Source organism: Salvelinus fontinalis, chromosome 5 (genome assembly GCF_029448725.1).
Source record: "Salvelinus fontinalis isolate EN_2023a chromosome 5, ASM2944872v1, whole genome shotgun sequence".
Classification (NCBI taxonomy): domain Eukaryota; kingdom Metazoa; phylum Chordata; class Actinopteri; order Salmoniformes; family Salmonidae; genus Salvelinus; species Salvelinus fontinalis.
In genome coordinates this window covers 43,297,138-43,319,386 of record NC_074669.1, presented here as the reverse complement: position 1 = coordinate 43,319,386, position 22,249 = coordinate 43,297,138, and the positions used below count along the sequence as shown (strand labels likewise).

General features: G+C 43.8%; 1 protein-coding gene across 1 annotated transcript in view; it reads right to left on the bottom strand.

The window, feature by feature from the left end:
* The window catches only part of LOC129855635 (beta-1,3-galactosyltransferase 2-like), a 28,287-nt gene extending 17,814 nt beyond the window's left edge, over nt 1-10,473 (bottom strand). Inside the window, exon 1 of the mRNA XM_055923504.1 lies at nt 9,670-10,473. The gene's annotated coding sequence lies outside the window, so the exon portion shown is untranslated. The remainder of the gene's footprint in view (nt 1-9,669) is intronic.
* Between the last annotated feature and the right edge of the window lie 11,776 nt (nt 10,474-22,249).

The window sequence follows — 22,249 nt, the reverse complement described above, 5'->3', positions numbered from 1 at the left end:
AGAAATAGTCAAAATAAAGAAAAACCCTTAAATGAGTAGGTGTTCTAAAACTTTTGACCGGTAGCGTACATATATTGTGGCGTACAGCAGGTCAGCCACCAGGGGGAGACTCGTCGAGGCCTGGTGACAGACGACGTATACATCACGGGGTGATGGCTCCGTCTGCTGGACGTGCCAGGTCTCGACGGGATCTCCGGCCAGGACAAATTGGGGCCGATTGGGGATTGGTTGATTGATAAAGGGCTGATTACTCCCCAGCTGTACAAGTCCCATAAAGCTGCAAAAAGGGCAGCACACAGGGGAGAGCCTGGGGGAGGAAAGGATTCCCATATAGTTGGGGACGGTACCAGAGGTTAATGGAGAGCGTTCAGTTTTGATCCCCACAAGATACAGCAAGACCTGGAGCCCAGAAGACGGTATCCCTGAGAGGGTCTCTTGGGGAAGGCCTATTATTTTCTTTTGGACTATTATTTTAATAAACACCTTTGAAACTGAGCTAATCCTACTCTGTCCGTGTCTGATCTGTGTAAACGTTCTGACCCAACCCCCTGGTCGGACATGACACGGAAGCTCTATTAGACTTCGGAAGTATGGGAATGCCCAAAAGGCTCTGTACGTTTGAACGGGAAGGATGGCCAAGGCAGACTGGCCCCGTTCCTCTCTGGGAATGCCCAAAAGGCTTATTGGGACCTGAACGACGAATAGGCGGCTAACTACGATGGACTCAAATGGGAAATACTCAACGGGTACAGCTTGGCCCATCGGGCTCAACTATTCCACAACTGGAGGTTCGTAGCCGACGCATCCCCCTGAGCCCAGATGAGCGACCTACTACGCGTCACCAGGGGATGGCTCCTAACTGACGTACCCACCCTCTCCATCCAAGACAAAGTGGTACTGTATCGCTTCCTACGGGCACTACCCCACAACATGAAGAGGGCAGCGAGGCTATGCGTGCCCCAGACCTTGGATAGCCTCCTGGAAGCAGTGGAGATGCACCAGAACACTCAAGCCCTGCTGAGTGGGAGGCGGGCTGAGTCGACAACCCATTCGAAGAGTCGGAAGGACAGCCTCGCTGCTGGGTACCCCGAACCGACAGTCGGCAGGGCCAAAGCACCGCAAACCCGTGGAGAGACGGCTGGGGCAGGGCCGACCCGCCACCGACGACCCCAGGTAGATGGAGACCAAAGGAGGTGTTTTGAGTGTGGCGCCTGGGTGCACATGGCCTGGAATTGCCTGCCTCGAGAGGAGTCGATGCGATCAGCAAGCCCCGGAAGCGAGGTGGGTCGCGCTGTGAATTACGTCACCTCCTGTTGGGCACCCATAGTCCCGGTAAAGGTTGTCGGTCATAACACGGAAGCTCTATTAGACTCCGGAAGTATCGTTACCCTTATGACCTCGAGCCTGCTGAACCAAATGACTGAACGGGGAAGGGAGATGTCCATTTCCTGTGTTCACGGGGACACAAAGCGTTATCCAACCGTATGGGCCAACCTCGTGACGCCACATGCAAACTGCCAGATAATGGTGGGTGCAGTACCAGAGTTGCCGGTACCTCTCCTAGTGGGATGAGATTGTCCACTGCTCGTGGGGGCAGGAGTGGAGGAAGAAGGTACGAGCCAACCCGAAGACGATAGCGAGGACAACCCATTGCCTGTGCGGCGCGGAAGCAAACGGTTGATCAACCTGTATCTATCGCCAGTCACTCACATCTAGAAGTACCTGTCAATCCACCGCTATCACTTGGGCTGCAGCAGCTTTCAAGTTAGGGTCCTCCCACTGGGCCATCCTGAATTGTCCCCTCAGTTGGCCCCCAGGGGGTGTCTCGACTGAACCTTCAAAATTGAGGTGGGGGAGGCTGGGCTCTTCCTCCCGTGGTTCCCCGGGGTACACCGGTACATCCTGGACACCGGTACATCGAGGACACCGGTACATCCTGGGAATCGTAGACTATGCCACCCGGTATCCCGAGGCCATTCCCCTACGGGCAGCGGTGTCCAAGGGAATCGCCCGGAAGCTGTTCCACCTCTTTAGCCGGGTGGGCATCCCGAACGAGATCCTGACAGACCAAGGTACTGAGTTTATGCGCGAAATTCAAAAAATATTTTTGGGAAATATTTAACTTTCACACATTAACAAGTTCAATACAGCAAATGAAAGATACACATCTTGTGAATCCAGTCCACATGTCCGATTTTTAAAATGTTTTACAGCGAAAACACCACATATATTTATGTTAGCTCACCACCAAATACAAAAAAGGACAGACATTTTTCACAGCACAGGTAGCATGCACAAAGCCAACCTAACTAACCAAGAACCAACCAAACTAACCAAGAAACAACTTCATCAGATGACAGTCTTATAACATGTTATTCAATAAATCTATGTTTTGTTCGAAAAATGTGCATATTTGAGATACAAATCAGTTTTACATTGCAGCTACCATCACAGCTACCGTCAGAAATAGCACCGAAGCAGCCAGAGTAATTACAGACACCAACATCAAATACCTAAATACTCATCATAAAACATTTCTGAAAAATTGATGGTGTACAGCAAATTAAAGACAAACTTATTGTGAATCCAGTCCACATTTCCGATTTTTTAAGTGTTTTACAGCGAAAACACAATATAGCATTATATTAGCTTACTACAATAGCCTACCACACTACCGCATTCATTCATCAAGGCACGTTAGCGATAGCAATATGCACATTAGCGATAGGGAATAAACCAGCAAAAGATATTAATTTTCACTAACCTTCATAAACCTTCATCAGATGACAGTCCTATAACATCAGGTTATACATACACTTATGTTTTGTTCGAAAATGTGCATATTTAGAGCTGAAATCAGTGGTTATACATTGTGCTAACGTAGCATCTTTTTCCCAGAATGTGCGGATATTTTTATGACACTCAACTATTCTGACCAAATAACTATACATAAACGTTACTAAAAAATACAAGTTGTATAGGAAATGATAGATACACTAGTTCTTAATGCAATCGCCGTGTTAGAATTCTAAAAATAACTTCATTACGACATCCAGCTTTGGATCTGGGCACAAACTACCAGTACAACATGTTCGACAGATGTATGAAATAGCATCATAAAATGGGTCCTACTTTTGATGATCTTCCATCAGAATGTTGTACAAGGGGTCTTTTGTCCAGAACAATCGTTGTTTGGTTTTAGAATGTCCTCTTCTCCAGTCAATTAGCACGGAAAGCTAGCAAAGTAGCGCAAAGCTCTCCTTCCTGAACAAATTCACACAACGCAACACGCCTAACGTCCCGAATAAATTTCAAAAATCTAATAAAACTATATTGAAAAAACATACTTTACGATGATATTGTCACATTTGTCAAATAAAATCAAAACCGGAGATATTAGTCGTCTATAATGACAGCTTTTCAGAAGGCAATACCAGGTCCCTTCGCGCACGCTCCAGAAAACAGGAAACTGGTGACACGTCATACAAAGAGCTTTTATTCAACCCCAGATCAAGTTATATACTCCATTTCTTCTCTCACTGCCTGTCAACATCTAGTGGAAGACGTATGAAGTTCATGTATACTGATAAATATCAAGGACATTTATAGGCAGTTCCTAGAACAGAGCATCGATTTCAGATTTTCCACTTCCTGTCAGGAAGTTTGCTGTAAAATGAGTTCTGTTTTACTCAGATATAATTCAAACGGTTTTAGAAACTAGAGAGTGTTTTCTATCCAATAGTAATAATAATATGCATATTGTACGAGCAAGAATTGAGTACGAGGCCGTTTAAATTGGGCACGATTTTCCCCCAAAGTGAAAACAGCGCCCTCTGTCCTCAACAGGTTAATGAAAGATTTTTGTGCTCTCCTGCAGATCAAGCAGATCCGGACCACCGACTTTCTCCTGCAGATGGATGGGCTTGTCAAGCGGTTCAATAAAACGCTCAAACATATGCTGCGGACGGTCATCGAGCAGGACGGGAGTAACTGGGACCAGCTTCTTACTACCCCACCTAATGTTCTCAATCCGAGAAGTACTCCAGTCCTCCATGGGGTTTTCCCCTTTCAAACTCCTCTACGGGAGGAGGCCACGCGACCTACTGGACCACGCCAAGGAGGTGTGGGAAACCCAACCGACCCCCTTACGCAGCGTGGTAGAGCACGTGGAGACGATGAGGGAGCGGACAGCCATATGGCCAGTCGTGATGGAACATATGGAGAAGTACAAACGCGCCCAAGCCCAGGTCTACAATCGGGGAGCCCAGCTCCGAGAAATCCAGGTGGGAGACAGGGTGTTGGTCTTGATCCCCACTGCTGAAAGTAAGTTCCTGGCAACATGGCACGGGCCCTACGAGCTGATCGAGAAGCTGGGACCTGTCAAATACCACGTACGGCAGCCCGGGAGATGGAAACAGATTTACCCACGTGAACCTGTTTAACCTGTCTAGGATCAGCGTGGCGCTAGCGGCACCCCCCCCCCCCCCCCCCCCACTGAAAAACCAGTGCCGCGAAATTCAAAAAAAATATTTTTTTTAAATATTTAACTTTCACACATTAAAGTCCAATACAGCTAATGAAAGACACAGATCTTATGAATCCAGTCAACATTTCCGATTTTTAAAATGTTTTACAGGGAAGACACAATATGTAAAGATGTACATCTATTACCTAAAAACACATTAGCATAATCCACCATCTTTTATTTGTCCACCAACACCAGTAGCCATCACCAATTCGGCTAAACTAAGATATTTATAGCCCCTAACCAACAAAAAAACTCATTAGATGACAGTCTGATAACATATTTATGGTATGGGATAGGTTTTGTTAGAAAAAAGTGCATATTTCAGGTATATGGCATAGTTTACAATTGCACCCACCATCACAAATGGACTAGAATAATTACAATGAGCAACGTGTTTACCTAACTACTAATCATCAAACATTTCGTAAAAATACACAGCATACACGAATCGAAAGACACAGATCCTGTGAATACAGACAATATTTCAGATTTTCTAAGTGTCTTACAGCGAAAACACAATAAATCGTTATATTAGCTTAGCACATAGCAATTAGCAGCCCAGCATTGATTCTAGCCAAAGTGAGCGATAAAAGTCAACATCGCCAAAAGATATTAATTTTTTCACTAACCTTCTCAGAATTCTTCCGATGACACTCCTGTAACATCACATTACAACATGCATATACAGTTTGATCGAAAATGTTTATATTTAGCCACCAAAATCATGGTTAGACAATGTGAAATGTAGACAAGCTGGTAAAGAAAATGTCCTTGCGCCACTTAGACAGTGATCTACTCTTATACATAAATACTCATAAACGTGACTAAAAAATATAGGGTGGACAGGGATTGATAGACAATTTAATTCTTAATACAATTGCGTTATTACATTTTTTAATTTATCCTTACTTTTCAATACAGTTTGCGCCAAGCGAAGCTACGTCAAAAAACATGGCGTCCTAAGCCACTAAAATGTTTCGACAGAAACACGATTTATCATAATAAAAATGTCCTACCTTGAGCTGTTCTTCCATCAGTATCTTGGGCAAAGGATCCTTTCTTGGGAGAAATCGTCTTTTGGTGGAAAGCTGTCCTCTTGCCATGTGGAAATGTCAACTGCGTTCGGGATGAACTGAAAAGCGTGCCCAACTTTTCACATCGTTGCAAAAATAAATGTCCCAAAATCGCACTAAACGGATATAAATTGCTATAAAACGCTTTAAATTAACTACTTTATGATGTTTGTAACTCCTATAACGAGTGAAAAGATGACCGGAGAAATATAACAGGCTAAACTAACGCTTGGAACAGGAGAGGGTCGGTGTCTTCCACGCGCGTTACGCAGCTCCCAAAGAATGACTAGCTTCAGAGTTTTTTCATTTGTAGGGCCTGTGAACGCGCAATCGAGCCCGTTGGAATCGTCATCACGTAAAGGCATCCAGGGGAAGACGTAAGAAGTGTCCGTATAGTCATAGCAACGACAGTGCCCTTTTAACTGACTTCAGAAAAGTGGCCAACATTTCTCAAATCTGACTCCATGTCAGGGAAATTGCTGTAGAATGGGCTCTGTTCCACTTAGAGACAAAATTTCAACTCCTATAGAAACTATAGACTGTTTTCTATCCAATAATAATAATAATATGCATATTGTACGATCAAGGATTTTGTGGGAAGCCGTTTAAAAAATTAGCCACATTAGCATAAATAGTCTAAACAGCGCCCCCATCCCCAACAGGTTAAGAAATGGCACGAGAGGACAGCCTTGTCCGTGTTATGGTCGGGACCCAGGACGCCAACGGTACTAGTGGTCCATATAGCATTTTGGAAATAAATTCTTCAAATTGCTTTTTGTTTTTGTGACAGTCAAACCGAGTTTAAAGATTAACATTGTGTAAGTTTTGATCCTATCAAAGTCCATAGTCTAATATGTTGACGGTCAGTTATTATCAATGCGAGCCTTGCCAGAGTATCGATCGTTCTTTGTTTCATAGTTGTTATTGGCACTCTGTCAAATGCCCTCGTATATTCAATATTGAGCTGTGTGTGATGCTACATGTTTGTTTATTGAGGCCAAAACAAAGACCTTGTCAAAACAAAGGTCTCTGGATAGTAATTTGGGGGGGGGACTGGATTATTTGATGAAACAAATGACCTTATGTATACCAGACAGATGCTGCTGAAAACCGACCAGCTGACAACCAACTGCATGTGTGGCTGAATGAGTCTAGAGAGGACATTGTGGTGCACACAATAAATGTGATTGAATAAACCATTCAAGGTAGACTACTCTTCACACGTACCTTAAGCATAACTGTGATATTTGTTTTGATAAAGCAATCTCACAAGTCTTCAATATGTGTACAGGTTATGACTGTCATACAATGCTATAGCTGTATTTCCCTATTGTTACAGCCAGACTCTGTCAGGGTCAGTCTGAGGCCAAAGTATGAAGCAGTTATCACTCAACCCACCCCTCAGTCGGAATATGCCATTTTTTTCTAAGAATAGCCTTTATGCTCTTTCCATCCAGTGCTGATGTCTCTGTGTGTGTGTGTGCTGCTGCTCCAGAACGGGTCTAAATGAATTGCTTAGTGTTCTGAAATCTCACACTGTACCCTCTGACCCCATCGCTCTCACATCTAAAAGGCATTTTAATCTGATGTTATGATTATAAATAACTTAGCGGCTTGTGTTGTTATTGCCATCATCCTGAACAACATTTACAGCGATGTTCAAGTAGGCCTAGTGGAGACGTGAATATGAGTCTGATTGAATCTACTCAGCACTTTACTTTGTATTGTCACATTCTGTCCTCTGTGGGTTGACTTCTCCGTTTTCTGGGGGTTTTCAAACATGGGGAATGTCCTGGGAATTGCATGCTATTGTGCTTCATTCAGAGCGAGTGTATCATTTGTATATTGGTTTCTGGTAAATGTACACCTTCACTCCTCTTTCTTTCTTTCTTTCTGTCTCTTTCTCCTTCTCATTCTCTCTGTTCAATCGTGGCTTGTTTGTTCCGTGTCTGGATAATCTTGAGTACAAGCAGGAAAGGCAGGCCCTGAGGAAAATGTGTATGTGTGTGTGTGGGCTAATGTTACTGGATTGACGGGGTGTTTCTTCACTTCATCGCCTAGGCGCTGGTCAAATTTAGGCCAGGCCACCGGAGCCCCCCTGTACACAAATCCATATCTGATGTACACACAGCCATATCTGATGCCTTCGAATCACATTCAGCCGTAGCAACTCAGTGGCATTTTCTGATACTGTATTAGTATTTGTGAGATATACAGCAAACCCTCAGAATGGGTGCAGCTTAGTAAGAATAATTTAATTAAATGAGAATAGGTGATCTTTGTTGACGATGCAGCTGCTGTTGGGTTATGTGTGTGTGTGTGTCATAGATTTAATCATTGTATTAAGTTGTGTCTGTGTGTGTGTGTCATAGGTGAATTCACTATGTTGGGTTGTGTGTGTATCTTGTGCGTTAAGTCATTTTGCTGGGTTGTTTGTGTGTCTCATCTGTTAAGCTGCTGTGTTGGGTTTTGTGTGTGTGTTCGCAGGGTAATCTGCTGCAATAAATGATGACGTGCTTTGAAAATGAGATCCTATTTAAGTTTCTTCGTAGAGGGGGAAGCCTGCAACCCAGATGAAGAACCAAACCCCATGCATTTCAAAGGGACATCTCAGCAATTAGCTGTCCCTAAGCATCAGGGCCAGTGTGCCAATTTCCCCAGTCAGTGGGATGGACATGATGCATGGGATAGAGCCAGTGTTAATTGAATTGGATCAATGAGATCTGCCCGGCATGCCAGCATGATTCACTGGATCAGGCAGGTAATGGTTTTGAAAGGTCTGAGAGAGCTGTAAACGACAGAGCTGTGAGCCTGGCTATGCTGTGGGAAGAGGATATATTGATGGATAGCACATTTGCTATTAGGATTTTACCCACAGTTTTCAATTGAACACTTCCTTAGAAATGATATGTGACAATCTCAAATAGAGTTAAACTAAAATGTTTTAAAGTGTTGACAAATGAACACCCCAAGATTGTTGGGTGTTGCATATTCCAACTGAAATTAACACTTTATTAGCGCTAATGCTGTTACACTTCCTCAGTATTAGGGAATTAACACCTGTGGTGTTACAGTAACACATTTGGGGGTTTTGTTTTAACACTGTAGAGTGTAAAGCCTTATTTGCATATTTATATCCCAGGGTACCTTTCAAGGGAATTTTAGAGGTTCCTGTACCACCCATGACTGTGTTTGCTAGTGACAGAGGCAAGCCTGTTGCATTTCATGGCTTTCAGTCTTGTAGCCTTCACCAACTAAGGTTACATTATTTATGACAATACAAACCTTTTGGGGACAATACTATACTTTGACAGCCTAGTTGTACCCTAGCACAGTGGCCTGAAACTCATGGTTTGCAGGCCAAGTTGGCAAGTCACATTATGCTGGCTTGCAAAGTGTTATACCATTCTTATAGGATGTCTAACAATTGGAACTTTAAATCACCTGAAATCTGTTGTTAGAATGACTGCCAAGGTAGGGAAGAATGATAAATGAGACTACCTAAACCATCTCAATATTTGTGAAATAAGTTCAATAACTTACAGATTGGATTCGTTTAGAAACATCTATGTTATTTAGAGTATTGTTACTTTGTGTACTATAAGATCAACTATTCAATCAAAGTCCACAAGAAATAAATATATACATAAAAAATAACTCTTCTAAAAAGCAACCTGCAGCAAAGCATGCTGGGAAATATAATAATGAGGCCTCTCCCATGTCTTTTTCACTCTGAGAGAGTTAATGATAATTAACTCAACGCAGTATAGTATTCTACTGTGATTCAAATAACACTTCATTTATTAACCGCAGGTGGCGTCAATTTCAATGCCACTGATGTAAGCACCACTAGAATCAACACTCAGGTATAACACTCACAACACGTTTGTGTTTTTTACCTCAAAACTGAGATTTTAACACCCACAAATGTTCTGTGAAGCGAGAAGAGGATGGGAGAGAGAGAGGAGAATGACAGAAAGAGGAGAATGGAGGGGGGGGGGGGGTAAATTAATAATGAGGATTGGGGGAGGTTGAGTGCCAGAGCTGTTGAGACATATAGTACTGTACCTCCTCCTGTGACTGGCACACGGACTGTGTGATCACTGGTGCCGTCTGTCGACGCACTCGGCACGCCAACACTACTCCTCTCCTCCGAAATCTGGGGAAATGTCCACTTCCACCCTGTCTGCCTAATCATGCAAAACACATCCCCCTCGCCCGGGTCTGAATGTATTATTGTTGGTGTAACACTCATCCATTTGTCACAGTGCGTTCCACAGCCTGTGTCTCCTCCTCTGCCTCACCAAGACTTCAGGTTTAGGGTTCTTTCTCCCCTCTTTTCAATCCTTGTCTCAGCACTACACCTTTCCTATCTCTCCAACGGTCTCACCGGTTTCTCTCTTTCTCCTCCTGTCCCCACTTCCCTTATGCAATGTGCCTGAAAATAAAAAAAGAAGCCTTCACTGTGCCATTTGTTTCCTCTTCACTGTTCTTTTATGCATGTGTTATCCTCAGCCTGCACTGCTGAAGGAAAGGAAAGCAGTGCTGAAGGACGATAGAGCCGAGCTGTGGTGGTAGTGCTGCGGCTAGTCCCTCATGTTGCTAGGCAGTCTGACAGAGAGAGCGAGAGAAAGGAAAAGAGAATAAACCCTCCACTCAGGGTTTCTGAGGATGGCTGCAGTAGAACAAGATTCTGAATCTCGAGGAAAAAGCTCTCGTCCCTATTTTTCTTTCTCTCTCTCCCTCTCTCTGTCCAGCTGCTCTCCTCTCGGCTGGGCTCCGTTGTTCTGTAGCGGGAGGAGAAGTAAGCAGCTGTAGCGTGGAAGCAGAGGCAGAGGCAGGCTGACAGGCACCACTACACTGACTGAGCTCTCAAACGTCACTGCATACTTAGCAGAGGGGGTCACACGTGATCCACGTGACCCGTTTTAGATTCACTCTGTTCCTCTACCCCTCCTCCTCTCCTCACCTCAAGGGATTTAATTCTGCGTGGGCTTGATGGATGGACACATTTTTTTCCTCACACACACACACCTTACAAATTGACAAGTTTATGAAACCCCCGTGTCTGATTCTTCATGAACAGTAACTCTGTGGTTCAGTAAAGTAGCATAATAGCCGATGAGAGCTATGTGATGCAGATGGGATGAACACTGTAAATATTGTAAGGTATCTCAGCGGCACGGGTGAGGGACTACATAATTAATAGGATCTGGTTGACAGAACTGCTTTTGAGGCCAGGGAGAGAGTATATGTCAGTAGAAAGTAACGCTTAGTCTGTGATTGATTCACCCACAGCTGCCAGGTTACAGGCAGTGCCTCGGCACATTTATATCATGTGGCATTTATTAGATAGGTGACTTCCTGGACTCGTCTGGCCTGGCTGAACAAGGGAACAGCTAGCGTATCAAAATTAAAATTGGCATCATTAATTGTCAGAGTGGGGAGGAATACTCTCACACAGGTTCTCTCTCTCGCTCACTTTATTTATCGCTTGTGTCTTTCACATAAACCCTCACATATTGTAGATTAGAAGACATGCCAAGTCTGCAGAGGCTATGGACACACACCAGCCTGCTGAGCATTCACATGCTGGTCATTTATTTGATTGATTGATTGATCTTATTTGTTCATAAAAAAAACATATGAAGCTGCCTCAGTTACAATCAACATTAGCCTACATATTTAAATGTGCATTATGCAGTATCTACAATTAGCAAGAGTTCTACAGTTAATGTAGATTGAAAAAATGTTTTCATGTAGTTGAATTCTGAACTTCCGAGGGATTGTATGAAGAACCATAGATACAATAGCTTTTAGTAGTATTAACTTCTTTTTTTAGTGTTATCTGCCTGTGGAGCTCAGTTTAAGCCTTGTGCCTTGCTGTGTAGTAGCAGCGATATAGTGTTTAGTAACAGAAGGTTAAAGGAGGTGTGCTTTGGCTCAGTACAGACAATAAGAGGTAACAGGTAGTATTACATTTCATTTCATTACAGTACAACAGTATTGATTTGTTTGATCTTAGCTGGCTACATAGCCGTCTTTGTATCCAAGATAATTGTGTAGTCTAGAGTAATTGTCGAGGTTACCTAGCCAGTTAGAGGTTACCTAGCCAGCTACACTTTCAAACAAAGTCAACAACGCAGCCACTGCTAGCTAGCCTATTTCACCAGCCAGCAGTACTATATCATTTTAGTCAATAAGATTTTTTGCAACGTAAGCTTAACTTTCTGAACATTCGAGACGTGTAGTCCACTTGTCATTCCAATCTCCTTTGCATTAGCGTAGCCTCTTCTGTAGCCTGTCAACTATGTGTCTGTCTATCCCTGTTCTCTCCTCTCTGCACAGACCATACAAACGCTTCACACCACGTGGCCGCTGCTACTCTAACCTGGTGGTCCCAGCGCGCACGACCCACGTGGAGTTCCAGGTCTCAGGCAGCCTCTGGAACTGCCGATCTGCGGCCAACAAGGCAGAGTTCATCTCAGCTTATGCTTCCCTCCAGTCCCTCGACTTCTTGGCACTGACGGAAACATGGATTACCATTGATAACACTGCTACTCCTACTGCTCTCTCCTCGTCTGCCCACGTGTTTTCGCACACCCCGAGAGCTTCTGGTCAGCGGGGTGGTGGCACTGGGATCCTCATCTCTCCCAAGTGGACATTCTCTCTTTCTCCCCTGACCCATCTGTCTATCGCCTCCTTTGAATTCCATGCTGTCACAGTTACCAGCCCTTTCAAGCTTAACATCCTTATCATTTATCGCCCTCCAGGTTCCCTTGGAGAGTTCATCAATGAGCTTGACGCCCTGATAAGTTCCTTTCCTGAGGATGGCTCACCTCTCACAGTTCTGGGTGACTTTAACCTCCCCACGTCTACCTTTGACTCATTCCTCTCTGCCTCCTTCTTTCCACTCCTCTCCTCTTTTGACCTCACCCTCTCACCTTCCCCCCCTACTCACAAGGCAGGCAATACGCTTGACCTCATCTTTACTAGATGCTGTTCTTCCACTAATCTCATTGCAACTCCCCTCCAAGTCTCCGACCACTACCTTGTATCCTTTTCCCTCTCGCTCTCATCCAACACTTCCCACACTGCCCCTACTAGGATGGTATCGCACCGTCCCAACCTTCGCTCTCTCTCCCCCGCTACTCTCTCCTCTTCCATCCTATCATCTCTTCCCTCTGCTCAAACCTTCTCCAACCTATCTCCTGATTTTGCCTCCTCAACCCTCCTCTCCTCCCTTTCTGCATCCTTTGACTCTCTATGTCCCCTATCCTCCAGGCCGGCTCGGTCCTCCCCTCCTGCTCCGTGGCTCGACGACTCATTGCGAGCTCACAGAACAGGGCTCCGGGCAGCCGAGCGGAAATGGAGGAAAACTCGCCTCCCTGCGGACCTGGCATCCTTTCACTCCCTCCTCTCTACATTCTCCTCTTCTGTCTCTGCTGCTAAAGTCAATTTCTACCACTCTAAATTCCAAGCATCTGCCTCTAACCCTAGGAAGCTCTTTGCCACCTTCTCCTCCCTCCTGAATCCTCCTCCCCCTCCTCCCCCCTCCTCCCTCTCTGCTGATGACTTCGTCAACCATTTTGAAAAGAAGGTCGACGACATCTGATCCTCGTTTGCTAAGTCAAACGACACCGCTGGTTCTGCTCACACTGCCCTACCCTGTGCTTTGACCTCTTTCTCCCCTCTCTCTCCAGATGAAATCTCGCGTCTTGTGACGGCCGGCCGCCCAACAACCTGCCCGCTTGACCCTATCCCCTCCTCTCTTCTCCAGACCATTTCCGGAGACCTTCTCCCTTACCTCACCTCGCTCATCAACTCATCCTTGACCGCTGGCTACGTCCCTTCCGTCTTCAAGAGAGCGAGAGTTGCACCCCTTCTGAAAAAACCTACACTCGATCCCTCCGATGTCAACAACTACAGACCAGTATCCCTTCTTTCTTTTCTCTCCAAAACTCTTGAACGTGCCGTCCTTGGCCAGCTCTCCTGCTATCTCTCTCAGAATGACCTTCTTGATCCAAATCAGTCAGGTTTCAAGACTAGTCATTCAACTGAGACTGCTCTTCTCTGTGTCACGGAGGCGCTCCGCACTGCTAAAGCTAACTCTCTCTCCTCTGCTCTCATCCTTCTAGACCTATCGGCTGCCTTTGATACTGTGAACCATCAGATCCTCCTCTCCACCCTCTCCGAGCTGGGCATCTCCGGCGCGGCCCACGCTTGGATTGCGTCCTACCTGACAGGTCGCTCCTACCAGGTGGCGTGGCGAGAATCTGTCTCCGCACCACGTGCTCTCACCACTGGTGTCCCCCAGGGCTCTGTTCTAGGCCCTCTCCTATTCTCGCTATACACCAAGTCACTTGGCTCTGTCATATCCTCACATGGTCTCTCCTATCATTGCTATGCAGACGACACACAATTAATCTTCTCCTTTCCCCCCTCTGATAACCAGGTGGTGAATCGCATCTCTGCATGTCTGGCAGACATATCAGTGTGGATGACGGATCACCACCTCAAGCTGAACCTCGGCAAGACGGAGCTGCTCTTCCTCCCGGGGAAGGACTGCCCGTTCCATGATCTCGCCATCACGGTTGACAACTCCATTGTGTCCTCCTCCCAGAGTGCTAAGAACCTTGGCGTGATCCTGGACAACACCCTGTCGTTCTCAACTAACATCAAGGCGGTGACCCATTCCTGTAGGTTCATGCTCTACAACATTCGCAGAGTACGACCCTGTCTCACGCAGGAAGCGGCGCAGGTCCTAATCCAGGCACTTGTCATCTCCCGTCTGGATTACTGCAACTCGCTGTTGGCTGGGCTCCCTGCCTGTGCCATTAAACCCCTACAACTCATCCAGAACGCCGCAGCCCGTCTGGTGTTCAACTTTCCCAAGTTCTCTCACGTCACCCCGCTCCTCCGCTCTCTCCACTGGCTTCCAGTTGAAGCTCGCATCCGCTACAAGACCATGGTGCTTGCCTACGGAGCTGTGAGGGGAACGGCACCTCCGTACCTTCAGGCTCTGATCAGGCCCTACACCCAAACAAGGGCACTGCGTTCATCCACCTCTGGCCTGCTCGCCTCCCTACCTCTGAGGAAGTACAGTTCCCGCTCAGCCCAGTCAAAACTGTTCGCTGCTCTGGCACCCCAATGGTGGAACAAACTCCCTCACGACGCCAGGTCAGCGGAGTCAATCACCACCTTCCGGAGACACCTGAAACCCCACCTCTTTAAGGAATACCTAGGATAGGATAAAGTAATCCTTCTAACCCCCCCCCCTTAAAAGAGTTAGATGCAATATTGTAAAGTGGTTGTTCCACTGGATATCATAAGGTGAATGCACCAATTTGTAAGTCGCTCTGGATAAGAGCGTCTGCTAAATGACTTAAATGTAAATGTAATGTAAATGTAAATAAGGCCGCACTCTGTCAATAAAAAAAATGTAGTGCCAGCCAGGGACCAAATGTTATAGCTAGTTCAAACATATCACAATATAGCTAGTTCACAAATAGACATCTGTTTTTTAAAGATTTTTTTCAGTCACAGCCATTCCTTTTCTGCGCAAAGCAATAAGTTCAAATACAAATAGCCCACACATTAGCATAGCAATCTGAAAGCACCTTACCATTTGAATCATGTCTAATTTTTATGCTTTGTCATAGCCCATTCTCCATATTTGTGAAGGCTGAAAAGAACTGTCCAGTGACAGCAAATAATACATCTTTTCTAGCTACCTATTTTTATTATACAGTACATTGACATTTTGCCCAATTTTATTTTACAATTGTCGTCTTTGTTTTAATTCTCTTCTTTCATCTCCATGCTAGGGCTTTTAGGAGGTGCAGTTGCAGATGAACTGGGAGTTATCCCCTGAATGCAGAAGCAATATCCTGTAGCAAAGCCTCAAGTATGGTGATGTCTCAGAATCTCCATGTCCTCAGATTTATGCCTTACTGTAGATTCTTAACCAGAGACCCTACTTGAGCATTGCCACGCAAGAGAAAACGTTTAAACATGCTCTTGCAAAGTGAAAATGTAAATTGTATTAATTTAGCCTAATCAATAAACCAATGTTTGTTTTGTGAAGTAATACAGTGACTCTAGAGGGATAAAGTCTACAACAGGTCATGTTGTCTTGTAATGTGTACACTGGGAGTCGGGAAGCAAGTACAGGGAGTGAATAATTTAATAAAGAAATAGAACATGGTACAAAACAAGAAACACGAAAAGCGTACAGACATGAAACCCAAACAGAGTCAGTAACACCTGGGGAAGAAACCAAAGGGAGTGACAGATATATGAAAGGTAATCAAGAAGGTGATGAAATCCAGGTGAGTCTGATGAGGCGCTGGTGCGTGTAACGATGGTGAAAGGTGTGCGTTATAATGGGCAACCTGGTGACCTAGAGCGCCGGAGGGGGAGTATACGTGACAGTAGCCCCTCCTTGACATGCATCTACAGCCAAAGGACGCCGACCAAAGGGACGATCCCAGGGACCAGGAGCAGACTGGTCACCTCTGCTGAGGCGCGGGAACCTGTCAAGCCGGATGAGGCGCGGGAGCCTGAGGAGCCTATCGAGTCTTGTGAACCTGGCGAGCCAGCTGAGGCGTCCTCGGTTGTTCCGGCAGCGGCATCCGGACCCAACGTCACCTACCAACACAAAAAACACTCCCTGATGCTCCGCTTTGGTGAGGCATTACTCTGTAATGTGTGCGCAGAGAGTTGGGAAGCAAGTACAGGGAGTGAAAAACTGAATAAACAAACAAACAAACATAGAACAAAACACAAAGGTAGTGTACAGACAGGAACGGAAACAATAACGCCTAGGGAAAGAACCAAAAGGAGTGACCGATATAGGGAAGGTACTCAGGAAAGTGATGGAGTCCAGGTAAGTGTCATGAGGCACAGGTGCGTGTCATGAGGCACAGGTGCGCATAAATGGTGGCAGGTGTGCGTAATGATTAGACAACTGGTGACAACGAGCGCCAGAGAGGAGGAACAGGAGTAGACATGACAATTGTTTGTGTTTCTGTGGTTTCTATGTAAATTCTTAGAAAATATCCACATTTGAGTGTATTATTTAACAGAAACACCTTTTAAGCATAATCATACACTAATTGCCTGGAGTTTCCAGGTGTGTACCTGTACCTGGGTTCGTTGGTGAAAATGAATTGATGTATGTTATCGTAGCAATTGCACAAAAATGTATAAGTCTGGCTACAGAAGCTATAAAACTGCTACTTTTGTCTGGATTTTGATTTCAAATACCCTACCTTTCAAATGTTTGGGGTCACTTAGAAATGTCCCTGTTTTTGAAAGAAAAGCACAATTTCTGTCCATTAAAATAACATCAAATTGATCAGAAAGACAGTGTAGACATTGTCAATGTTGTAAATGACTATTGCAGCTGGAAGTTGTTGATTTTTTTAATGGAATATATACAGTTGAAGTTGGAAGTTTTCATACACCTTAGCCAAATACATTTAAACTCAGTTTTTCACAATTCCTGACATTTAATCCTTGTAAAAATTCCCTGTCTTAGGTCATTTAGGATCACCCCTTTATTTTAAGAATGTGAAATGTCAGAATAATAGTAGAGAGAATGATTTATTTCTGCTTTTATTTCTTCCATCACATTCCCAGTGGGTCAGAAGTTTACATAAACAATTTAAAGGCAATGCTAATTGAGTGTAACTTGGGTCAAATGTTTCGGGAAGCATTCCACAAGCTTCCCACAATAATTTGGGTGAATTTTGGCCCATTTCTCCTGACAGAGCTGGTGTAACTGAATCAGGTTTGTAGGCCACCTTGCTGGCAATCGCTTTCAGTTCTGCCCACAAATTTTCTCTGAGATTGAGGTCAGGGCTTTGTGATGGCCACTCCAATACCTTGACTTTGTTGTCCTTAAGCCATTTTGCCACAGCTTTGGAAGTATGCTTGGGGTCATTGTCCATTTGGAAGACCCATTTGCGACCAAGCTTTAACTTCCTGACTGATGTCTTGAGATTTTGCTTCAATATATATATCCACATAATTTTCCACCCTCATGATGCCATCTATTTTGTGAAGTGCACCAGTACCTCCTGCAGCAAATCACCCCCACAACATGATGCTGCCACCCCCATGCTTCACGGTTGGGATGGTGGTCTTCGGGCTTGCAAGCCTATCCCCTTTTTCCTCCAAACATAACAATGGTCATTATGGCCAAACAGTTCTATTTTGTTTCATCAGACCAGAGGACATTTCTCCAAAAGTACAATCTTTGTCCCCATGTGCGGTTGCAAACCGTAGTCTGGCTTATTTATTTTTGGAGCAGTGGCTTCTTCCTTGCTGAGCGGCCTTTCAGGTTATGTTGATATAGGACTCATTTTACTGTGGATATAGATACTTTTGTACCTGTTTCCTCCGGGATCTTCACAAGGTCCTTTGCTGTTGTTCTGGGATTAAGTTTCACTTTTCGCACCAAAGTATGTTCAACTCTAGGAGACAGAACGCGTCTCCTTCCTGAACGGTATGACGGCTGCATGGTCCCATGGTGATTATACTTGTGTACTATTGTTTGTACAGATGAATGTGGCACCTTCAGGCATTTGGAAATTGCTTCCAAAGATGAACCAGACTTGTGGAGGTCAATTATTTTTCTTCTGTGGTCTTGGCTGATTTCTTTTAATTTCCCCATGATGTCAAGCAAAGAGGCACTGGGTTTGAATGTAGGCCTTGAAATACATCCACAGGTACACCTGCAATTTCCTCAAATAATGTCAATTAGCCTATCAGAAGCTTCTAAAGCCATGACATCATTTTCTGGATATTTCCAAGCTGTTAAAAGGCACAGTCAACTTGGTGTATGTAAACTTCTGGCCCACTGGAATTGTGATAAAGTGAAATAATCTTTTTGTAAACAATTGTTGGAAAAATTACTTCTGTCATGCACAAAGTAGATGTCCTAACCAACTTGCCAAAACTATAGTTTCTTAAACTCTCTGGGATATGTGGGACGCCGGCCAACACCCAGTGAAAATGCAGAGCGCCAAATTCAAATAAATCACAATAAAAATTTAACTTTCATGAAATCACACATGCAATACACCAAATTAAAGCTACACTTGTTGTGAATCCAGCCAACATGTCAGATTTAAAAAAGGCTTTACGGCGAAAGCAAACGATGCTATTATCTGAGGACAGCACCCCAGTAAACAAACACAGACAATCCTATTTCAACCCTCCAGGCGCGACACAAAACGCAGAAATAAAGATATAATTCATGCCTTTGACAAAATTAATCTGTTGTCCCATAAACATCACAAATGGTCCTTTTGTTCGATTAATTCCGTCGATATATATCCAAAATGTCCATTTATTTGGCGCGTTTGATCCAGAAAAACATTGGTTCCAGCTTGCGCAATGTGACTACAAAATATTTCATAAGTTACCTGTAAGCTTTGTCCAAACATTTCAAACCACTTTTGTAATACAACTTTAGGTATTTTTTTACGTATAAAAATTTAAGACGGGATGATCTGTGTTCAATACCGGAGGAAAACAAAGTGTAGCTAGCTTTCAGGTCCCGCGCCTCTAACAAAGAGTACACTTCCATCGAAACCTATTCTGAACAGTGGTACTTCTTCATTTCTCAAAGGAAAAACCTCAACCAATTTCTAAAGACTGTTGACATCCAGTGGAAGCGATAGAAACTGCAAGAAGGTCCCTTAGAAATCTGGATTCTCAATGAAAACACATTGAAAAGAGTGACCTCAAAAAATAAATCTGAATGGTTTGTCCTTGTTGCCAAATAAGTTCTGTTATACTCACAGACATGATTCAAACAGTTTTAGAAACTGTGTTTTCTATCCAAATCTACTAATAATATGCATATCTTAGCTTCTGGGCCTGAGTAGCAGGCAGTTTACTTTGGACACTCTTTTCATCCGGACGTGAAAATACTGCCACCTATCCCAGAGCAGTTTAACAAGAAATTTGTGGAGTGGTTGAAAAACCAGTTTTAATGACTCCATCCTAAGTATATGTAAACGTCTGACTTCAACTGTACATAGGCGTACAGAGGTCCATTATCAGCAACCATCACTCCTGTGTTCCAATGGCACGTTGTGTTAGCTAATCCAAGTTTATAATTTTAAAAGGCTAATTGATCATTAGAAAACCCTTTTGCAATTATGTTAGCACAGCTGAAAACTGTTCTGATTTAAAGAAGCAATAAAACTGGCCTTCTTTAGACTAAATGAGTATCTGGAGCATCAGCATTTGTGGGTTCGATTACAGGCTCAAAATAACTAGAAACAAAGAACTTTCTTCTGAGAAATTAAGGCTATTCCATGTGAGAAATTGCCAATAAACTGAAGATCTCATACAACGCTGTGTACTACTCCCTTCACAGAACTGTGCCTACTATTTGATTTAGTTTTTTTGGTGGAGTTTAACCTGTTGACGCTAGGGTCACCACAGTGAAATGCTGACTTACAACCCCTTAACCAACAATGCAGTTAAGATTTTTTTTACAGATAGAAATATAACAAATAATTAAGGAGCAACATTAAAATAACAGTAGCGAGGCTATATACAGGGGGTTTCAGTACAGAGTCAATGTGCGGGAGCACCGGCCGGCCCGAGGTAATTGAGGTAATATGTACAGTTGAAGTCGGAAGTTTACATACACCTTAGCCAAATACATTTAAACTCCGTTTTTCACAATTCCTGACATTTAATCCTAATTCCCTGTCTTAGGTACTATAGGATTGTAATGGCTTTCGTTGGTGGAAGGAGAGGAGGACCAAAATGTAGCGTGGTACGTATCCATAATAACTTTTAATGAGAATGAATACAAAATACAAAAAGAACAAGAGAATCAAAATGAAAACCGAAACAGTCCCGAATGGAGAAAACACTAAAACGGAAAACAACTACCCAACCCTTAGTGGGAAAACAGGCTACCTAAGTATGATTCTCAATCAGAGACAACGATCGACACCTGCCTCTGACTGAGAACCATACTAGGCCAAACATATTGAAATATAACACACAGAACAAAACATAGAAAAAACAACATAGAATGCCCACCCCAACTCACGCCCTGACCAAACTAAAATAAAGACATAAAAAAGGAACTAAGGTCAGAACGTGACAAGGATGTACATATCAATAGCAAGTGTGGAAAAACATATTGGATCAGTATTTGTAGCCAGCTGCTGTCAATTCTATAGACTACATTATTTTATTCCCCTCTTCTACCTTCCTCCCAGTCTCTGTCACATCAACAGAAGAGATGAAAGAAGACGGATAGACTTAATTTTGCAAATATAAACACTTGCAGATGCAGGACAGAGCACAGCGCAGCACCCCATCTCGTAGTGTTAGCAGGCGGATACAATAACACGCTCACAACACTATTGTATGGTGGCATCAATGTGACAAATCCTTATCTACCTTTTCTCAGTTTTTTTTTATATATCCCGGAGGTAGTGTATGATATGATTAAATGAATGGTCTTTTTTTATTATAGACTTTTCCCTAGTCATAATGTGGAATCCATATTTTCTTATTTCAAATCAAACAAATCCCTAAATATCTGTCAGCACTGGGATTTATGTTTTCTTTACGTGCTTTTTCTTCTTTCTTGCTCAACCATTTCTCCACTTCCTTTTAGAGGAATCGTAGACTCAAGTTTCCTGTTACCGCAGTCCCCATCACTCATTATATGTTTCTGAAAAACAGTATCTTGGGAAAGATACACGATGTGTTAGAAGATACACTTGCAATGGCCTCACAGGTTATATTTTCAGTTTCTCAGTTTCACCATTATATCGCACTCTACAACCCAGTCGACCTCTTTCTTTCCCATTTATTTGTGAGATGATGAATGAAATCCATTTGATTGGTAATTGACTTGAGAAGGGGGGGGGGGGTAGATAACAGAGCTGTGTTCTGGGTGTCTGACTAACGGAGCCCTTTCCTTAGGTGTGGTTGTTGTGTGATGGGTAGAACGCAGAGGTCAGCTATCACTTTGAAACATGCTGGTCCTTATCTCTGTCATGGACCTTAATAGAGTAATGAATCAACATCTGCTTAGGCCTCTCCTGAACAGACCGCTGCTACTCTGTGAAATCTATACTGTTATAGTACCAGCACACTTACTGCGTTAGTAAGCATTTTACTTTCCTCTCTATTGTCTGGGTGGGCTTGGGCGTTTTGTGTCTTTGGGTTGTGTCTGGCTGGAGTAGGATAGATAGATGTGGTCTTACCCACCATTTATGAAACGGACCCAACTAAGACAGTCAGTGCTGGGCAGGAGGGCCAAGTGTGGAGGGCCATCAGGAGGGCCATGAGTCAATAATAATGATAATCAAAGAGTCTTTGTTGTGTCATAATGATGGAGATATGCTAAGAGCATTGATAGCATGCAGAAAACTCACCAAATAGGTCGCTAAGGTACTCGCGAATGACAAATTTAAGAATTAGTCGATGTATTCAAGTGGCAGACAGCTAGAGCCTGCATTGTGCTGGGCTTATTGGGTTTTTAAAGCTTCCAATAGAAGCTATTTGGCCTTCACTGGTTAGAATGACAATTTTTGATAACGTAAAAATATACAATGGCCTGCTATTTTAATCTTAACAGTTTTGCTTCTTCATTTGT